Source organism: Coccinella septempunctata, chromosome 7 (genome assembly GCF_907165205.1).
Source record: "Coccinella septempunctata chromosome 7, icCocSept1.1, whole genome shotgun sequence".
NCBI lineage: Eukaryota > Metazoa > Arthropoda > Insecta > Coleoptera > Coccinellidae > Coccinella > Coccinella septempunctata.
Window position 1 is genome coordinate 27,781,749 of NC_058195.1, and position 19,621 is coordinate 27,801,369.

General features: G+C 36.8%; 1 protein-coding gene across 4 annotated transcripts in view; it reads left to right on the forward strand.

The window, feature by feature from the left end:
- The window catches only part of LOC123317420 (chitinase-3-like protein 1), a 215,351-nt gene that overhangs the window by 109,877 nt on the left and 85,853 nt on the right, over nucleotides 1-19,621 (forward strand). Inside the window, exon 1 of one of the 4 annotated variants that reach the window (XM_044903945.1) lies at nucleotides 916-1,067. The exons of the other annotated variants lie outside the window; for them this stretch is intronic. The gene's annotated coding sequence lies outside the window, so the exon portion shown is untranslated. Of the gene's footprint in view, nucleotides 1-915; nucleotides 1,068-19,621 lie in introns of those variants that run through there. 4 annotated transcript variants of the gene reach the window in all.

Sequence of the window (19,621 nt, forward strand, 5' to 3'; positions counted from 1 at the left end):
CATTTTCAGGATGCGTATGACTTTATTATATGAACCAATCAATTAAATAAATAACTATATTAGCCCAAAATCATGGACGAAAAAAAAATTAAAGTACAAAGTGGTTCTGCTAGCCTTATGGGAGTGTAGAATAGTAATTATATTTTTCTACAAGCGTGCGGGTTCAAGCTTTTTCCGCATGCATCTCAAGTTGTAGAATCACTTTCCCAAAAGGTGCGGGAAAAATGGTGGCTAAAAATTTTTCTTCATCGAAGATCAGTAGGGTCTATGAGCTACATCTCGTTCAGAAAATAGTTATTTTCCTACCAAGTGCGAAAAGTGTCTTGTCCGCACTCAACTGCTGATCTTAGAAAAAAATTCCTATGAATAGCTCTCAACCATTAAGTTGACCTTCCTGCATTTGCTGCAGAAACAAAAGCACGTACCTTAGCTCCATTTTTATAGTTTTCCCTACATTCCGGTAATACACCAATACCTACTCAAAAATAGCACTCAAATTAATCTCGTTGAACTAAACTCCTCCTAAATCAGGAGAGAAAAACCCTAACGCTCCTGCGCATGAAGAAGTAAAAAACCACTGGAAAAGTAAGCATGTTATTTGTGACGTCGCTCTACATACGTCAGAGCAGAGAGTCCTTGTACTCTCGGGTTGCGTTCACAAACTTACTCCGAGAGTAGAGTATGAGTATGAGCATGCTCAGAGAGCATTCTCTTAGGAACTAAAAGTAAGTTTGTGAACGCTTCGAGTAATAAGAACTTACTCAGAGCTTGCCCAGAGTAATTTTATGAACGCAACCTCGGTGTTGTTGGTCAGAGTCCCTCGGCGATGAGGTTGCCACATCACACTTTGCCAAGATCGAATGTTTCTGACGAGAAGGTCTTCTTTGATATTCGTTCCTGAGGTCACGGACAAAATTGGGAGACTTCCAAGAAAACCTAATCAATTAATACATCATTCATTCATTCTTTCATTTCGATTCTCCTAGAGTGAACACGTGCTCTTAGCTGCCCCGCTCTTGTTTTTGATATTCAGTTTGTCTGTGAATTTGGATCAGAGCGAAAGTCAGGTGAGTTTTCAGTTTATAAATCGTTTTCTCAAAAATTACAATTCTTCATTAGGCTGTTTTTTCATTCGGGATAATGATCCATTTTTCACTTTGTTCCGCTGCAATACTTGACGACATCATTGACGCATGTGCTAGACGTCAAATCGTTGCGCGCACACTATTCCCACTCCACTGAAAACAGAACGCAATGCTTCATTCAAACCGAAGTGCGGACGCCGGATACTCCTTGTTTTCGCCTACATGCCAGTAATGGAAAGGAGGAAAGGGTTCCGTACACAGCTGTAGGCTTGCTTGCGTTCAAATGATTGAATTGGGCACAAATGATATTCTTCGTGAATACTTCCACTTCTCATTCTATATTTTCCTTCTTTGACCCAAGGGTTGAGTCATTTCTTCTCTGTTTACAAGTCTTTTCCAGGAAAGTAAAAAGTTTTTGTTGCCCTCGTAACACGACGAAATTGTTTCTTTCGAAACCCTTCACACGAATTCATTTTTTCGCTTCAGATGTGAAAAGTGTCACCTGTTGAAGAAAGTTTTTTTCGGGAATAAAGGAATAACTATCACGATATTTGATTGACTCCTTTTTTTAATGATTAGTTCTATGTATTTCGATATCAATCGAGAAATAATCATCATAGAACCAAAATAAGCTAATTACCTAAAAGTTAATCCCATTTTATTTGAGTATTTGCAGTCTAGGTTTGAATAGAGGTGTTGTCATTAAGTTGTCCAATTGGTCTTCTGTTGAAACTTTTTTTACCATCTTGGAAAAATTTACGCACAAAGAAATGTTTAGTGAATCTCTGGAATTCTGGATTTTGGCTTAGCCTAATAGCAGCTTCGTTATGTTCCATCGATGTTGGAACTGACCCAAAAACTGAGTACTTTCCTTGAATATTCCATGTTCCTACCAGCAACTTTTTCTACCTTTGTTGTAGAAATTGAAACAGATGTTGGACGTTGACTAGGCCAAAATATAGATCCGCCAGCATACATGCATAAAACACCAGATGTCCGAGTGCCCTGTTTCACCTTCTCCTCCATGTTCTGCATTCTGAAGACTCTTTCTCATGGTTTTTAGCTAAGACTAATGAGACCCGTTTGTACAGATCAGGTTCAAGCCGAGGTTCAAGCCGAGATTCAAGATTCAACCCAGTTCAACCTGACAAAATTTAAGGCGTAAGCTATGTCTGGCCTAGTACATAAAAGCGCCACCTGATTCTTGATAAGAAAAGTTTTCATTCAATTCATCACCTCCATTCACTAATTGAAAATATCTCCTTACAATATTGAAGTTTTTACTGGTTTGCAGTCTCAAGTATCTCTACAATTTTTTTATTATAAGAAGATAGATTCACTTGAACGTACCGTTCAATTCTTTCTGAATTTTGAGTCCAAGAAAGTAGGATGCCGTTTTTATATAATTATATTTTTTACGATAAAAATTCCGTTTTTAAAAACACAAACTTTATTCTGGAAATTTACAACGATGACTAGAGACTACTCTATGTAATGAGACAAGCTGAGTAACTGATTGACTTCTGAATTAATTCTCCTCTTGCATCCTGAATGAATTGATATTTATAATATTGGGTTATCTTAAAAGAGATAAGGATGCAGATGCACTATTGCGTAATATTAATATTGTATGGCTATATGTAGATTCAAATAGGAAACAAACAAAAGTCTAATTTAAGTTAATGAGGGTTAGGATTATGTAATTATATATACCTACCTGCCAACTAGTAGTCCATCAACAACATACAAAGCTAACAAAAGCATGTCCGTTTTCCGATGAATCGGCAGGCGTCAGCATCAGATAATTTGCATCCTACATTTTCTAAGAACTTAAATGTTTCTTTTTTTATTTAATCATAAACGGACTTGCCATTTTACAAATATTATAAAATAAAATATATATTGAAAATAACAGAAATTCTATCAAAAGGATAAATAAGCGAAAATATTCCCCTAACCAGCAGAATGCTTACAAACTAAATCAAACTAGTGAAACACTTCCTTTGAAGTGTTTCTTTAAGTGTTTTCTTTAATTGAAAAAGTGTAACTTGAAACAAATCTATATGCACCGAACCAGCATCACGTAATGCTCTATCAAGGGAGTTGTTCATTAAATAACTTGTTCTATTGAACTTAATTCTGAACATATCCCAGGCTCTAAGGTTTCTCTGAGGAACATTAATTCCAATATTTTCCAGAAGATAAGGACAATCGATGAAATTATGTATAATTTTATAAATCAACATTACATCAAAATTTCGACGCCTCGTTTCGAGAAAAGTGACAGATAAACTATCACGAATGATTGTGACCCCATTCATATCCTATCCATTTCAAAAATTCATTTGGTACTCTCTCAATGCTTTGCATATAACCTCTATAAAAAGGTGATCAAACTACACAGGAATATTCCAGGATGTTTCTTACATGGGCAATGTATACGATTTCTATTGTAGGCAGAAACATTGTCTATATGATCGGTAGAGTTCAAATTTACGTCCAGCAGGACTCCGAGATCTCTTACCACTTAAACATCTTTTAAACGGGTTTCTATAAAACCTCATAGTCTGACATTTAACAACATTGAGTTCCATGTCATTTTTAGAACACCATTCAACAATATTGTCCAGATCGCGCTTTGATAACAGACAATCCTGTGAGGATCTGGTAACCCGAAACAACTTTAAATCATCAGCGAATAGTAGAAAAAAACAGTATATTATGACATCTTTGATGTCATTAATAAAGCATACAAATAAAAGCGGTAATATCGGTGAACCCTGTGGGACTTTTTTATTTTTTGGTGTAGCAGGGGGAAAATCTGCGAGTCAGACGAACCACCCTCTCCTGAGGGGGAACAAGTGTGGGGATTCTCACTCTCCTGAGATCGAGACCCACTAAAAACCTTTAACTGCTTCTTGAATATTGGTTCCGGGCATTTGCCTATAAACCGTTTATATCTCAGTCGGTTTTCGTCTCGCACATTATCGTGCTGGGATTTATGTGTTTATGATCTATTGAATTAACACTTTATTGAATTTTTCAATAAGTTTCTGTTGTTATTTTAATCTCTTTTTAATTGATCTATTGGTCTCCTTCGGTAAATTCGCATTCTCCTCTTGTCTTCCTCTGGGTCGTAGTCCACTTGTCTTCTGAGTTCTTGATTCGGATGGTTTTTCGCTGTTTCGAATAATTTCTCTGCTTTTCTGTTCATAAGTTCCGTTATGGTTTCACATTTTAGCTTCCTATAAATCTGTCTATTCCTGACAAACCAAGGTGCATCTATTGCACATCGAAGCAGCTTGTTTTTAGTGGCCTGAATTCTTTTGATATGGCTCTTTGCCGCGAAAGCAACGGCTTTGATTATCTTCAATTTTGTCTCGCTAGACATGTGGCTTCTTCTTCCTATCAGAGGGTAGAGTCTATTCATCGCTGCTTTCGTTTTGTCGATTGCTTGTTTGATATGACTTTTCCAAGTAAGTCCTTTGTCAAGCGTTATTCCTAAATATTTGGCTTCATTTTTCCAGTCGATTTCTTCGCCGTCAACTTCCAGTTTCGTTGTGGGTCGCAGTTTTCTCTTCTGTAGTAATATTGCTTGGCTCTTTTGTCCATTGAGCTTGATTTTCCACTTTATGCACCAGTCATTTGTTTCGTCATTCGTTTCTTGTAGAACTCGTTCTATTACTTCTGGGTTTCGGTGTCGAGTTGCTATACCTGTGTCGTCAGCATATAACGTTAGCATGGTTCTTGGATTTTTCGGAATATCGTGGATGTATATGTTGTACAGAAGTGGCCCAAGTACTGATCCTTGGGGTACTCCAGCCTCTATATCTCTTGTTGAGGAGCATTCTCTTCCCACTTCCACGTAAAATCTTCTATTTTTGTGATAATTCCTGATCAACTTGCATATTTTGATCGAATATCCAGCACATCTCATCTTATATATTAATCCTTCATGCCATACTCTGTCGAATGCTCTGGCGACGTCTAGTAAAACAAGACCTATAGCTTGTTTATTTGGAAATCCCTCTGTAATGTATTCTGTGAGCCTTAATAATTGTTGCTCTATTGAATGCTCTCTTCTGAATCCAAACAGTTCTGGTGGTATTAGTTTCAGATCTTCGGTTTCCTCATTTAGCCTCGTGGCGATAATTCTTTCTACTACTTTTCCTAACGCCTTTTTGAATGGTTCATTGAATACTATGACTTCCTCTGTTTTCCATTTTTCTGGGAAGTGTTCTGTCCTCATAATTCCATTCGCGATATTTGTTAGAGCGGCTATACCTTTTCTAGGTATAGCATAACATAACATAAAATTCCTTATTTTATCGCTTTCCTCTTCTTCAAACTTCTAATTATTTCCCTGATTTCATTTGGCGATGTTGGCTTGTCTATTTCAGCAGCCGCTGGTGATTCATCCATTTCTTCATCATTTTCTTCAACCAGTTCTTCCAAATCTTCATTATCGTCGTCTATCCTGTAATTTATTCTCGATTCTCGTTCGATCGAGTCCGCCAATGCATCTGCCTTATCAGTATTGGTATACGCCATTCCCCTTTCTCCGTGTAGGGGTGGAATTTCAGTCTTTTCTCCTCGTAGGCTTTTTTGCATTCTCCATGCAGAATGATCGATTGTATTCAGTTCTTGAACCCTTTTGTTCCATCTGCTTGTTCTTAGATCTTTCAGGGCATTTTTCAGAACTTGGCTATGGCGGTTGAGGTTCCTTCTATTCAGATCATTTTTATTCATCCGATATATTCTTCTGAGTCTTCGATTTTCTCGTATAAGATCTTTTACTTCTCTAGGCGTATCGCCATTATTAAATGGCTCTATTTAGCCCAATTGATATATTCTCTTATTTCCATCAGTTTTTCTCTTGGTTCTTCTCCAATTGTCAATTCCACGGGGTTGTTGCTTGAGGTTACATCTTCCAAAATTTCAATCGAGAATTCTTGAGTTATATTTTTCAATATGGCGATATCTATTACATCTGGTATTCCTATACCAAAAGCAAGATATGTCGGTAACTCTGGTCCAATCACTATGGCATTTTGTTTTTCGGCGAAATCCTTGAGTTTTTTGCCATTTCTATTCTCTGTTCTGCTGTTCCATAATGGGGATATACAGTTGAAATCTCCGATGCAGATTTTCGGGTTTGTTCCTTCCAACATGTTATTTATCTCTTCTACCAATAAATTGTTTCACGGTGGCTAGTATGTCGAGGTAATTTCGACTCTTTGACGATTTAATTCGGCAACAATCGTCACTGTTTCTGTTTCTCCTTGTGTTTCGTCGGATCTGCTTTTGAAGTAGTGTTTCAGATCTGTTCTCACCAATATTGCTACCCCTCCACCGGTGTTTGTAGTTCTGTCATATCGATGTGTTTCATTATTCATGAAATTCATTCGTCTGTTCCGGTTTATTCTTGTTTCCTGTAGGTCTATAATATCAGGTTGTCTCTCTGATATTGTTTCTTCTATCTCGGCTTTCCGAGTGTTGATCCCGTTTATGTTCCACGAGATTATCTTGAGGGATTTCTTCCTGATAACCGTAAAGTCCATTAATTCAGTTTACTGAATAATGCTTGGAGTTTTTCTCCATTTCTCTTTAAAATTTCAACATTATCTTCTTGAACATTTTTCCGTGAAAATATCTAGATCATCGGCTGGTTCAGATATTTTTCCTTTTTTGTGGTTGACTATTTACAGTCGGTTTTAATTGAGTCTTCTTTTGTTCCTCTTTCTTCTGCATAAGCTTCGAAGTTTCTTTCTTCTTTTCCTGTTCTGCAGGTTTAGTTTTTATAGTTTCCTGAACTTTTCGTGCAGGTATTGCTTTATTCGACGGTTTTCTCTGTTCTGTCTGCTTTTGGCCGGCTCTCTTCTTTCTGGTCACCAGCTGAAATTCGCTACATCCTCTGTAGCTTGCTGGATGGCCTTCTTCACCACATAAAACGCATGTAGCGTTTCTTTCTTCACCTTTCCTGGTGAGTTCACAATCTTTGCTGCTATGGTTTCCCGAACTCTTCACACATCTCCACGGGAAGGAGCATTTATTTTGTGCGTGTCCGTACCTTTGGCATCTGAAGCATTGGCTTGGACTTTCTGCCTTCTTTTTTGGTTCGACTGTAATACAAAGGTTGTAGAGTCGTTGGATGTCGAATATCTCCTTCTTTTGTGTTTTAACCAGATATAATGGTATCAGCTTTTTCGTTTTGTTTGATGTCATTTTAGACACCTCAGCATCATCGATTCCCTGGAATCTCAGGTCATTTTTTATCAATTCCAGATCTGCGTCTATTGGAAGATGCATTATGACGGCGTAAATTTTTTTTTCCTCTTCCATCTGGTATGTGAAATACTCCTTTCCAAGTTGGTCGAAGAATTCAGTTATTTTTCTGTCATCTACAGTTGTGTCTATAATCTTGATCCGTCTTTCACTACAGTAGCCCGGTTATAGCTGAATTTCTTGGTATAGAGAGCTTTTGAGATCTCTACCAAATCTGATATACCCATCAACGTGAAAGGGATAAAATCCCTTTTAGGCACTCCCGTTGTTTTCTTGACGGTCTCCTCATCAGAAGAGGAGCTTTCTTTTCGCGCGCGTTTAGTTGGGGGCGCGTTTGGTGCCTTCGCAACCAGCGTTGCATCATATTTTCTTGTTTCGGGTTGTGAAACAATTCCTTTAAGGGAAACCCGCTACCGGTTTTGTAATTGTGGCGTAAGTGGGGAATTTCGTCATATTATTTCGGATCATTTCCTCTCTCAAGAGGCGCATCTCACCGACCAACTGTGACACAGTTTCGGTCAGTTTGACAATTTGAGCTCTCAACTGCCCATTCTCTTCCCTGAGCTTTACAAGCTCCTCGTCTTCGCCGTCGCTGAATTCTTCAGTATCTGTCGCTTCCATATAGGAACCCTCATTATCTGAGGTTTCCGACATGGTTTTATACTCAGATTTCTCAAAATATCAAACAATTTGAAAATAATACAATATTCAGGAATCTTCACTGAAATAGTCTAATATAAAACTATTATATAAAGCCAAAAGTTTTCTACGCTATGAGAAAAAATCAGGAAAAAGATTTGAAAAATAAGCTCACCTGATGTTTTCTGCAGTACGAACGATCAAGAGTCAAGACCTGGGCTCTGGTAGATGAACAACTTTGAAAATTTTAACGAATTAAAATTCCGATAACAAATATAGAACCTACACAAACTTCACAGACGGAATCAAATATTCCGTAGCTTTGCTAGTGGGCACTTTCACTTCGACTTTCTCTTCCTCTTTCACTTTCATAGCACTATGAAGCACTATAGCACGCCTGCTCTTGTCAAAATCTCACTCGAGACTGTTATGTGTATGATGCAAGGGTACATTAATAAAACTAAAGGATTAAGTCTAGTTTCTATTCAGCAACAACAATACAAGCGTGGCTTCACTAGCGGCCATTCTATTATTGATTGACATTGACATGAACATAGATCTAAGCGATACACAACCATAGAGACACATTCATATAATACATCTCCCCTTTTAAAGATTAAGTCTATCAGGTCTTTTAACAGTACGACCTGAACGGGTAACTCTTAAAGTATTATCACTATTACTAGGTAACCCAACACTAGTATCAAATGATACATCAAAACTCAAATTGTTATTTACTGATGAATGATTAGAACAACTTGCTGTTTTACAAGGCTCTTGATTGGGCAAATTTTCATTTAAGACATCAGTGAAATCCTGAGTATGTTGTGCCATGTAAGGGTTATTAGATAGCCTTATATCATGACGATTTCGTCTTATGCTATTTCCAAACTTATCCTCAATTATGTAAGACCTAGGAGCCTCATGTTTATTTATTACAATTCCTGGTTCCCATGTCTTATGATGATGATTATAAACAGTAACATCAGCATGTCTATCAATTGGAGGCAAATCTTTACCACAATTTTTATTGAAATTGAAAAGATTAATTTCCCTCTTTTTCTTTAATTTTTCAAAAACATTTTTACACAACTCAGGATGCAGCAACCTGTCAGAAATAGGCACCTTTGTTTTGCACCTACGGCTAAACAATAATTGCGCTGGGGAGTAGTCCATATATTTGAGTGGAGCATTTCTATAAGTCAACAGAGCGCTATCAATACCCTCTATACTATCTTTACCTTCCGTTTTTTTAAGAATATTTTTCGCAATTGATACAGCCTTTTCTGCTAAACCGTTTGAGCGGGCAAAATGTGGACTTCTGAACAGTATTTTGAAGTTCCAGGAATCAGCAAAATTTCTGAACTGCCAACTATTAAATGGTACATTATCTGCCACCAAAAACTCTGGGGAACCAAACCTTGCAAATATAGGTCTCATCACTTTGATAGCAGCATGAGCGCTTTTATCAGTTATTGGCAATATTTCCAACCAATTTGAGTATGCATCAAATAGTACCAGATAACTTTGGTTACCATACGTAAATATATCAGTACCTACACGTTCCCAGGGTCTTTGCGGTAACGGATATTGTAACAAGGGCTGTTTTGGATTTTTACGAGCGAATTTTTCACAAATCTTACACGACTTCACAAACATTTCTATATCTTTCGCTTGTCTTGGCCAATAAAATATGCTTCTTGCTAAGGCTTTTGTTTTTTCTATTCCAAAATGTCCTTGATGAAGCAATTGTAGCATTTCAGTTTTCATTTGTGACGGAAGCACTAATCTATTTTTGAATAGTATTAAATTGCTTTCAACAATAAGATCTTCTTTGACTTTATAAAAATATTTTAGATCACCTTTTATATTTTTCTGATCAGGCCAACAAGTATCAATGAATAATTTTACTTGCTGTAGCACTGGATCTTTTTCACTTTCCTCAGCAATCTGAATTTTACGTTTGTCCGATATTGGAAGATTTTTTATTAGACAATGCACTGCAAAATCAATCTCTTCACCGGAATTGTTCTCTCGATCATTTAGAAAAGCTCTTGATAGAGTATCAGCTACATACAAATATTTACCTGGTTTATATCTGACCGTAATATTGTATCTCAGTAACTTTAATCTCATTCTCTGAATTCTTGGAGTTGCTGACGATAACTCCTTTTTAAATATTGATTCGAGTGGTTTATGATCACTATTGACCAACACTGGTAAACCATATATGAAAAAATGAAATTTCTGTACAGCAAATAGTATTGCAAGACATTCTTTTTCAATTTGGCTGAATTTTATTTCATTCTTTGCCAAACTTCTTGAAGCGAATGCGATAGGATGACCATCTTGAATAAGACAGGCCCCTAACCCATCTTTTGAACTATCTGTTTCAATTTCTATAGACTTTTCAGGATCAAAGAAAGATAATACAGGTGCATTAACCAATAATTTTTTTAGATTGTCAACTGCTTCTTGATGTGTTGTTGACCATTGCCAGTATACATCATTTCTGGTTAAATTTCTCAGAGGAGCACTTATTATTGACATGTTCGGTATAAATTTACTAACATATTTGACCATTCCCAAAAATCTTAATAATTCAGTTTTGTTTTGGGGACATGGCATTTTAATAATAGCATCTGTATAACTCTTGTTGGTAGAAATTCCACTTTTTGAAAAAATCTGACCCATATATCTGACACTTTCTTTTTTGAACTGAATTTTTGAAAAATTAAACTTCAAATTGCATTTAATTGCTCGATCAAGAACTTCTTTTAAATTTTTATCATGTTCTCCCTCTGTTTCACCTGTTATAATGAGGTCATCAAAATATAATCCTACACCTTCAATATCACCAAAAACTTCATAATTTTTCTTTTGAAAAGCCTCTGGCGCAGAATTAATACCAAAAGCTAATCTTGTGAATTGAAATCTTCCGAAGGGCGTACCAAAGGTGCATAAGTCACAGCTTGCGTCATCCAGAGCAATTTGCCAATACCCATCTTTCATATCAAGAACGGTGAAATATTTTTTGTTACTCAACTTGTAAGTTATTTCTTCAAGAGATGGTATGAGAAAATGTTCTCGTTTAATACTTTCATTTAAGCTTTTGGGATCAAGACACAATCTTAAATCACCATTAGGTTTTTCTACTATTACTAAAGGATGTAAAAATGCTGTTGGTTTATCAACTTTTCTAATTACTCCTAATTCACACATTTGATCAAGTTTAGTTTTAAGTTTTTCTCTAAGAGTTTGAGGAACTCGTCTAATTGCAGAAATATGAGGTACTGCATCCTCTTTCAAACTGATATGATACTCATTCGGAAATCTACCAAGGCCTTCAAATACCTGTGGATACATTAGCTTAATATTCTCAAGTGATCTAAAAATTGTCTTGCTCCCATGTACTTTGAGATCAATGTTCTTCACTAAATTATCTATACGTTTGATCAATTTCAAAGCTATACAACCAGTTAAACCCAACAATGGAACTTGATTTTTACAATCTACTACAATAAAATTGATGATAGCATTCCTACCATTACATCTACAAGTTAAAGAAATTTCTCCAACAGGTTTGATCTTAAATTTTTCACTACCATATGCTACCAAGGTTACATCTGTAGGTTTTATTCTAGATAAGTTGCAAGATTTAACAGCATATGCAGGAAGAATACTCACTTCAGCTCCAGTGTCTAATTTAAATTCAATTTCTTTATCTTCAACAATAAGTTTCTTTTTCCATACTGTTTGTTCTCTTACATTTGCACCCACTGCACCAATTGATTTCACAGAATCAACATAGAACTCACTACTGTCAGCATCTGTCCCATCCTTGTCTGGTTCATCGTTTTGTTTCTGTAGCTCATCAACTTTCTTCTTTCTTGAACTTCCTTCGTCTCCTTTATTGTTGTGGTTCTTTGTTCTGCTTTTGCAAACAGACGCAAAATGATTTCTTCCTTGGCAACTAGCACACGTTTTTCCAAATGCTGGACACTTTTTCTTAAAATCGTGTTTGTAACCACAATATTTGCACATATTTGGCTTCTTGTGCTTTACAGCATCTAAATGAACATCTGCACCACCTTCTTGCAATGTTTTCGACTGTTGTTTGCTTACTTCCACAGTTCGGCAAAATTCAATTGCCTTCGTCAGTGTTAATTTTGATTCTCGTAGCAGTCTTTCTTGCGTGGTTTTGTCATGAATTCCCATTACTATCCTGTCTCTTATCATTTCATTCTGTTCTTTGTATCCTGTGGTCTTTACTGCTTTTCTCAGGTCAGTGAGGAAGCTGTCGAACGCTTGACCTTCCTTTTGATAAATACTATTGAACTTATAGCGCTCAAAGATTTCATTTGTTTTTGGGGAACAGTATTCTGAAAATTTGAGCATTATCATACTTAAAGATTTACTTTCAGCTTCGCTGTAGGTGAAACTGTTGTGCAGCTCCAATCCATCATCTCCCACCAAGTTTAAGAATACAGCTATTTTCTTCGGTTCTGGCGAGTCTTTTAATCCAGTGGCTTCAAGAAAAACATTAAATTTTTGTTCAAACCTCTTCCAGTTTTCTGATATATTGCCGTCTAGAAGCAGCGGTTCTGGTGATCTAAAGAATGACTCCATTCTCGTCTAGTCGTTCGTCTTTCAAGCAGACTATTCGTTCATTCACGTACTTTTTACAGAAATACACACCTGAACACCTGACACCATGTATGATGCAAGGGTACATTAATAAAACTAAAGGATTAAGTCTAGTTTCTATTCAGCAACAACAATACAAGCGTGGCTTCACTAGCGGCCATTCTATTATTGATTGACATTGACATGAACATAGATCTAAGCGATACACAACCATAGAGACACATTCATATAATACATTATGACCCTATGGGACTCCTGAACCTACATCAATACCATCAGAACAGACGTCCGAAATTCAAACGTATTGTACCCCTCCTTTCAGACGATCTGAGAACCAGTCTAGCAGTGGTGATCCAATAACTAGTGCCCTGAGCTTGATGATTAGTAGCCAGTGAGGAACCCTATCAAAGGCCTTTGCGAAGTCAGTGTAATTCGCATCAATCTGTAATTTGTCTTTCATTGCTGATAGAATGATATCTATATAACATAAAAGATTCGTTGATACTGATCTACCAGCAATAAATCCATATTGTTTATCATTAAAAATTCGTCTGAGAATGGGAGTTATCTTGTTTGTAATGATTATATCGAGCGTTTTTGGGATATAAGAACTCTTTGTTACTGGCCTATAGTTCATTATATCACTAACGTCGCCCAATTTGAATACTGGAGTGATAAAACTAGATTTCCAAATCTTTGGGTATTTACCTGTACTAACAGATATATTGAACAGGCGACATAAGGGTTTTGACAAAACTGAGCAACACCTTCTTAACAATAAAGCTGACAACTTGTCAGGTCCATAATCGCTTTTTTCAGGTAACGACTGCAACAGTTCCAGGACTTTCTGTTCAGAGAAACAACAACGCTGAATATCAATTGTTCGATCATAGTATACCATTCGATTACTATCAACACTCGGCCCTTTGTAAATAGCTGAAAAATATTCTCTGAAAAGTTCTGCTGTAGTAATGTTGTTGTTTGCAGTTTTCTCTTTGTAGAACATGGTTTTAGGGACTCCCTTATGGCTCTCACGATCATTAATGAACTCCCAAAATACCTAGGATTACTGGAAATTTCAGCTTCGATCGAATCTATGTATTTTCTGTAGCATAAGTCAGTCTCCACCCTGCATCTATCTATAAGCTTTTTGAACAACAAATAGTCTCCGGCATCGCCAACCTGTTTATACCTTTTATGAACTTGTCTTTTCTCGGATATCATTTTCTTTAACTCTTTCGAAAACCAACATGGAAAATTGTATTTTTTTATAATCTTTTCGGGAACATATGACTTCATTTCGTTTAAAAGAACCTCATAAAGAAATCGGTACAGCCTTCAACTTCTTTGCCACCCAGGAGAGGTGATCAGTCGATACCCTCTAAATATATCATTAGACCGTCATAGTCAGCATTTTTGAAATCGTAGAATGAATAAAGATCTGGAATCTCTTCACTAGAAACACAAATATAAAGATGGATTATATAAATCACATGTCAAAATGCCGATTCGACCTTAATCTTGGAAGGCTGAGCGAAAATTAGATCCAACGAAGATCCAATTGATCCAATTGAAGTCAGAAGTCAAGTTTCTTTAAGTAAAATTACATCGAAATTTACGCTTAAGATTGAGATCGCAAGTTCACCTAGTTTTGTTCTAAACCCCTCACATTTTGATAATAACAATTACACTTGAATTTATCCGAATGGCCAGCATAAAATCGACGTCTAGGAGGAAAATTCCCTTCTTTCGTCCCGAAGTGGTCTAAGAAGCGTTCCCTCTGGTCAGTGCTTGGCTTGGAGTAGTTCTTCTATGCTCAAATATCTACTTCCTATTTTGAATGACTTTTTCGAGCGTTTTTATTTGAGGACAATACATAAAATGTCGTTGTGTGGCCATATTTCCTTGGCATTGTGATGGGCTCTTTTCTTACCCTGGACGCTCCTTACCTTTGCTGGGTCGCCAGTGACCCCACGTCTCTCACAGAACCTCTAAAGAATTAGAGAGTCCAGGTAGACTTAAATAATCAGTGGAAAAGGTTAGCTGTGAAAACTAGGGTGGTAGCGTTTTCTTGGTCTCTGCCTCCTGATGGTTTTTAATCGTTCAAAAAGAGTACCCTTCTGACGAAAATCTAGCTCTAACTGATTTAGGGATCAGACTCTCACTGGCAAAAAAAACTTGCAACAAAATGAACGTTCAGTTCTTTATTCCTACTGGATTTAATTTTATACAGAAATGTACTATATAATAATAACAAATGCTGATGTCAACCGGCGAACTGGTCGCTGTGGGGCGGCTGATTCAATACATTCACCCCAGGAAAATACGGTTGAAATAGACGGTAAATGCGGTTAAATTATGTACGGTCACTCCAGAGGAGTACGATGGGAATAGACCGTCGGAAGTCAGCAATATATTAACAAAATAAGCACCAAAAATACGGTATTAACCCCAAGTCCTCCGGGGACCCAACGGCGGTCGAACGGACGCAAGAGCCGGCACTACACAGCATACAATAACTAGATCAAGTTTAAACGATAGGTAGGTATTTTCAGCCAGTCCAACGGACTAAAGAAAGCGAAAAATAGCGAAGATACCCCCTAAGGTATGCACTTCGTAAGGAATAATAATGCTACAAGTGACTTGCGTTAAACTTTCAAACTCGTCGTAAATCCCACTAACGGTAAAAACACCTTCAGCACTTTTCTCGGCACCTCGATCTCAATTCACTCGTTCTTGACCTTCAGCGCCGGGCGTCGAAGAAGTACCTCTCTCCTCGGAAAATTTGCCCCACTATGGGTAACTCATCTCTCCATTGGATGCACAATTGTTCGGTCAATCAGCCGGCTCGAAGACAGAAACAACCGAAGAGAAGGAAAAACTGAAAAAGTTGAAAGACCTCTCTCGAGTCAGAAAAAGTACGGTTGAACGGAAAGAATTCTAAAATACAGGGTGGACCAAAAGTCCGTTTACTTTTTAAACAATGATAAAAACAAAACTAGATAAATGCTGCAAAATCTGTTTATTTATTATTAAAAAACGCAAGTAGGGATTTTATTTTTTGAATATTACATCATCCATATGTGACCATTGTCCCTCACGACACTGTTGCAACCTGGAGCGAAAATTTTCTATCACGGCCTTGCAGGTGTTTTCTGAAATGTTTTGGATTTCTTCGCTGAAGCGTTCCTTTAATTCTTCAAGAGACGCTGGGTTGGTGTCAAAAACTTTATTTTTAAGGTATCCCCAAAGAAAAAAATTCATTGGGGATAAATCTGGACCACGAGGTGGCCAGTTAACGTCACCTCTTTTTGATATCACTTTTTGATCAAAAATTTCACGAACTGCAATCAATGAGTCATCATGTGGCCCCATCTTGTTGAAACCATGAGCGTTGATTAAAACCATTAAAATTCTGTAGCGTTGGAGTAAAAAAGTTCCGTAGCATGGCTATATACCGCTCTGTGTTCACTGTAACAGCATGTTCTTTTTGATCTTCGTAAAAATATGGACCAATAATCCCTCTTGCTGACAAAGCTGCCCATACAGTAACTTTGGGCGAATGCAGGGGATTTTGATGCTTCAATTTAGGATTAGTGTCACTCCAGTACCTGCAATTTTGCCGGTTCACGTGTCCATTTAAGTGGAAGTGTGCTTCGTCTGAGAAAATTTTCGCTCCAGGTTGCAACCGTGTCGTGAGGGACAAGGGTCACATATGGATGATGTAATATTCAAAAAATAAAATCCCTACTTGTCTTTTTTAATAATAAATAAACAGATTTTGCAGCATTTATCTAGTTTTGTTTTTATCATTGTTTAAAAAGTAAACGGACTTTTGGTCCACCCTGTATATGAATTCTGAAAACCAAAGACATATACGGTTTCCGCTACAAATATGGGACTGGTCGGTGGAGAACAATTACGTAATATCAATCGGTAAATCCCCCCTATGATAATATAACGGTTTTCTTTCAAAGTATTTCGAATGTCAGGTCCTATTATGAAAGTATCGGTGAAGAAATTCCTTTTTGTGGCGGAGCGAAAATCTGTCACTTCACATCGTATGGAAAAAGGGGTAATGATGTATTAAATCCACTAGCTGCTTCCTAATATGGAGGAATATTCCATCGTGATTTCTGATCCTCCGATTGATATCCAATCCTGAAAATATGACATCTCTGATTCACAATCAGTGGCGACTCGTGCGACGAAATAAGTTATAGTGAGGCACATCGGTGATTATTATTTTATATGTATTTAGTTTTCTTACAAAGTTAGTCTATAATGAATACTTTACTACGTCAGTTGCTTAGTAGGGGAAAGATGATCCCTTCCGATTACGGACTCATGAAAAATGCCATCTAGTTGAATTCTATGCCATTATGTAGCCTCTACTACACTTCTACCTCAGTCAATTTTTTACTACAGTGCAAGTAAACAGTCGATATTCACAGTGAAAAATATGAATTGTGACCACTTAATCTAAGGTTAGGTGGACTTAAAGATTATACTACATACTTTCCTTGTGAATGGTTGATACCAAACAATGGTTTTTATATTTGCTTCTTCCTTATATGCTTATTTTTGATTTTTCTCGACTTGAAGACAATGACATTCGTACGGGTTATAGAGGGTGTTCTACAAGCTCTATGACAAACAGAAGGTAGATGTGCTTCTTTTGACCATTTTTTTTCCTATGAACATAGGTCCGATTCGTTTTCGTTTAGGAGTTACAAACATTTGAAAAATTTTTTTCATGTTTTGATTAAGTAGGCCGACAGGAAATATCGGTTGATATGGTAATTAACGTTATTTCAATTATTCATTTGACACTTGTTTCACTGAGGCTGGTATCAACAATAACCATAATGAACATGTATGGGCACTGCAGAATCCATATGTCATTAGACAAAGAACGATGTCAGCAACGTTTCATTGTTTTCATGTTATAAATGATCGTTTAAATGCAGATTCGTATACAGGGAGCACAACCTTTTTGACTTCATTGATAACTTCATTAGATAACTCTGCCCAACATTGTTGGAAATACATATGTGGTATCAGCACGATGGTGCACCACCACATAGAGGGAGACAAGTAGTCAGTTGGCTGAATGAACTTTTCCCGAATAAATGTATAGGTCAAGGAGGACCAATACAATGGACACCTCCTTCACCTAATCTAAATCCCTTAGATTTTTATTTATGGGGTCATATAAAAGAGCTTGTTTATCATGTTTGAAATCTAATCTCAGTAACAATTACTTGATTGAATTCAAGATGCAGCAAACCTACGAAACTACCCAAATCTAATACGCCGAGTAACGGCATCTTAAGTTTGTCGATGTGAAGCTTGCATTTAGGCCGAAGGTGGATACTTTGAACAATTTTTATAGTCCCGAAATTTCCATTGATTATTATGATTTGAACATAAAAAATATGATTTTTTAAATGCTTATATCTTCTGAACAAAAACGAATCGGATATATGTTCATAGGATAAAAAATGTTCAGAATAAGCACAGCTACCACCTGTCAAAATTTGTCATAGATCTTGTAGAACACCCTGTATAATAGCTTATGCCGAATGAAAAAGTTGACTTGGGGAAAGATGATCTTACACCTTAATATTTTTACATACTATTTTGGGGTCCAATAATCGTCAGAAGGGTATACAGGTTTTTCAGTCAAGAATTATGCCGCTTAAATTTAAATATTTATAAATAAACAAAGAAAAACCATTCAAAGTGGATGGTGCAAAGGATCAATGGCAAGTGCTATTGACGCTATTAAAAATAGAATGGATATTAATAGATCGAGTAGGGATATATGCAGGGTGTTTCATGAGTCGTTGGCCATAGCCTGATGGTGAATGCAGGTCATCCAGGCCTTTCAGAAAACTTGCTTGTTTTGTATCCTAAGGCGATTAGTTTTGGAGATACGGTGTGATTCATGAATATTGGCCGAAATTTGCGATAGCCATAAATAACTATGGACTGCAAGGTCGGATTTCTAACAAATTTTATGGGTTTGTTCACTTCAGAATGCCCTTTCAAACGGTTCATGAAACATCAATATTTTCAGGGCAGTACTCAGAATATCATGATTTTCCATTCAAGCCCCAAAATCTATATTTTTACATCCCTTACAGAAATATCGTTATTGCCATGAAGAAATACATAATTTATTCAAAGAAATTCAATTTTCACTTTGCATGGCACACTTGTGACAAGGGAATAGGAACCGGACGAATTCATATTCAAGGTCATTTTTTCGAAATGCGGTCCTGTTTTTATTCCTTCAGTGATAATATTTATTGTCCTTGGTCGGGATTCCGAATTATTTTAAATTCTATTCAATTCTTCTTCATTTTTAACCCTCACCACATACTGAGTGTTCGTGAAAAAGTGTTTAAAAGTATGCAAAGTCGAGCTGTGAACTCTTTTGACATTACATATTGAATTTTGATACAAATGATGTAAACCCTCTTGGAAAATGTAATCCGTGGGTCTACTTGCTTCGTAACACACATAAGTATTGAAATTTATTCCTCAACAGTGAAAATGTACCATCATTACAGATGGTCGAAATAGAGTTCTTCCATCTCGACACTTTTCTTAACGCTTGAAATCAGATTATTGCCCCCATTATCATGTCGGGATTTTGTTCAACTACTGCACAGGCTTCTTCTATCCTCTGCCGTAAACGCTCCTGTGAAGTGTCAGTCACTTTTTCGCGAAAAAGAGAATTTTAAAATCTCGACCGAAGACAATGAATAATATCACCAAAGAAATAAAAACAGGACCGCATTTCGAATGAATGACATAAAACATAAATTCGTCCGGTTCCTTCATTGTTGCTTTATAAAAAGAAATGAAAAGATTAAGGTTTTTCGGAAGAATAAATTTTAATAATTACATATGTGTGTTATGAAGCAAATACACTTACGGATTACATTTCTCGAGAG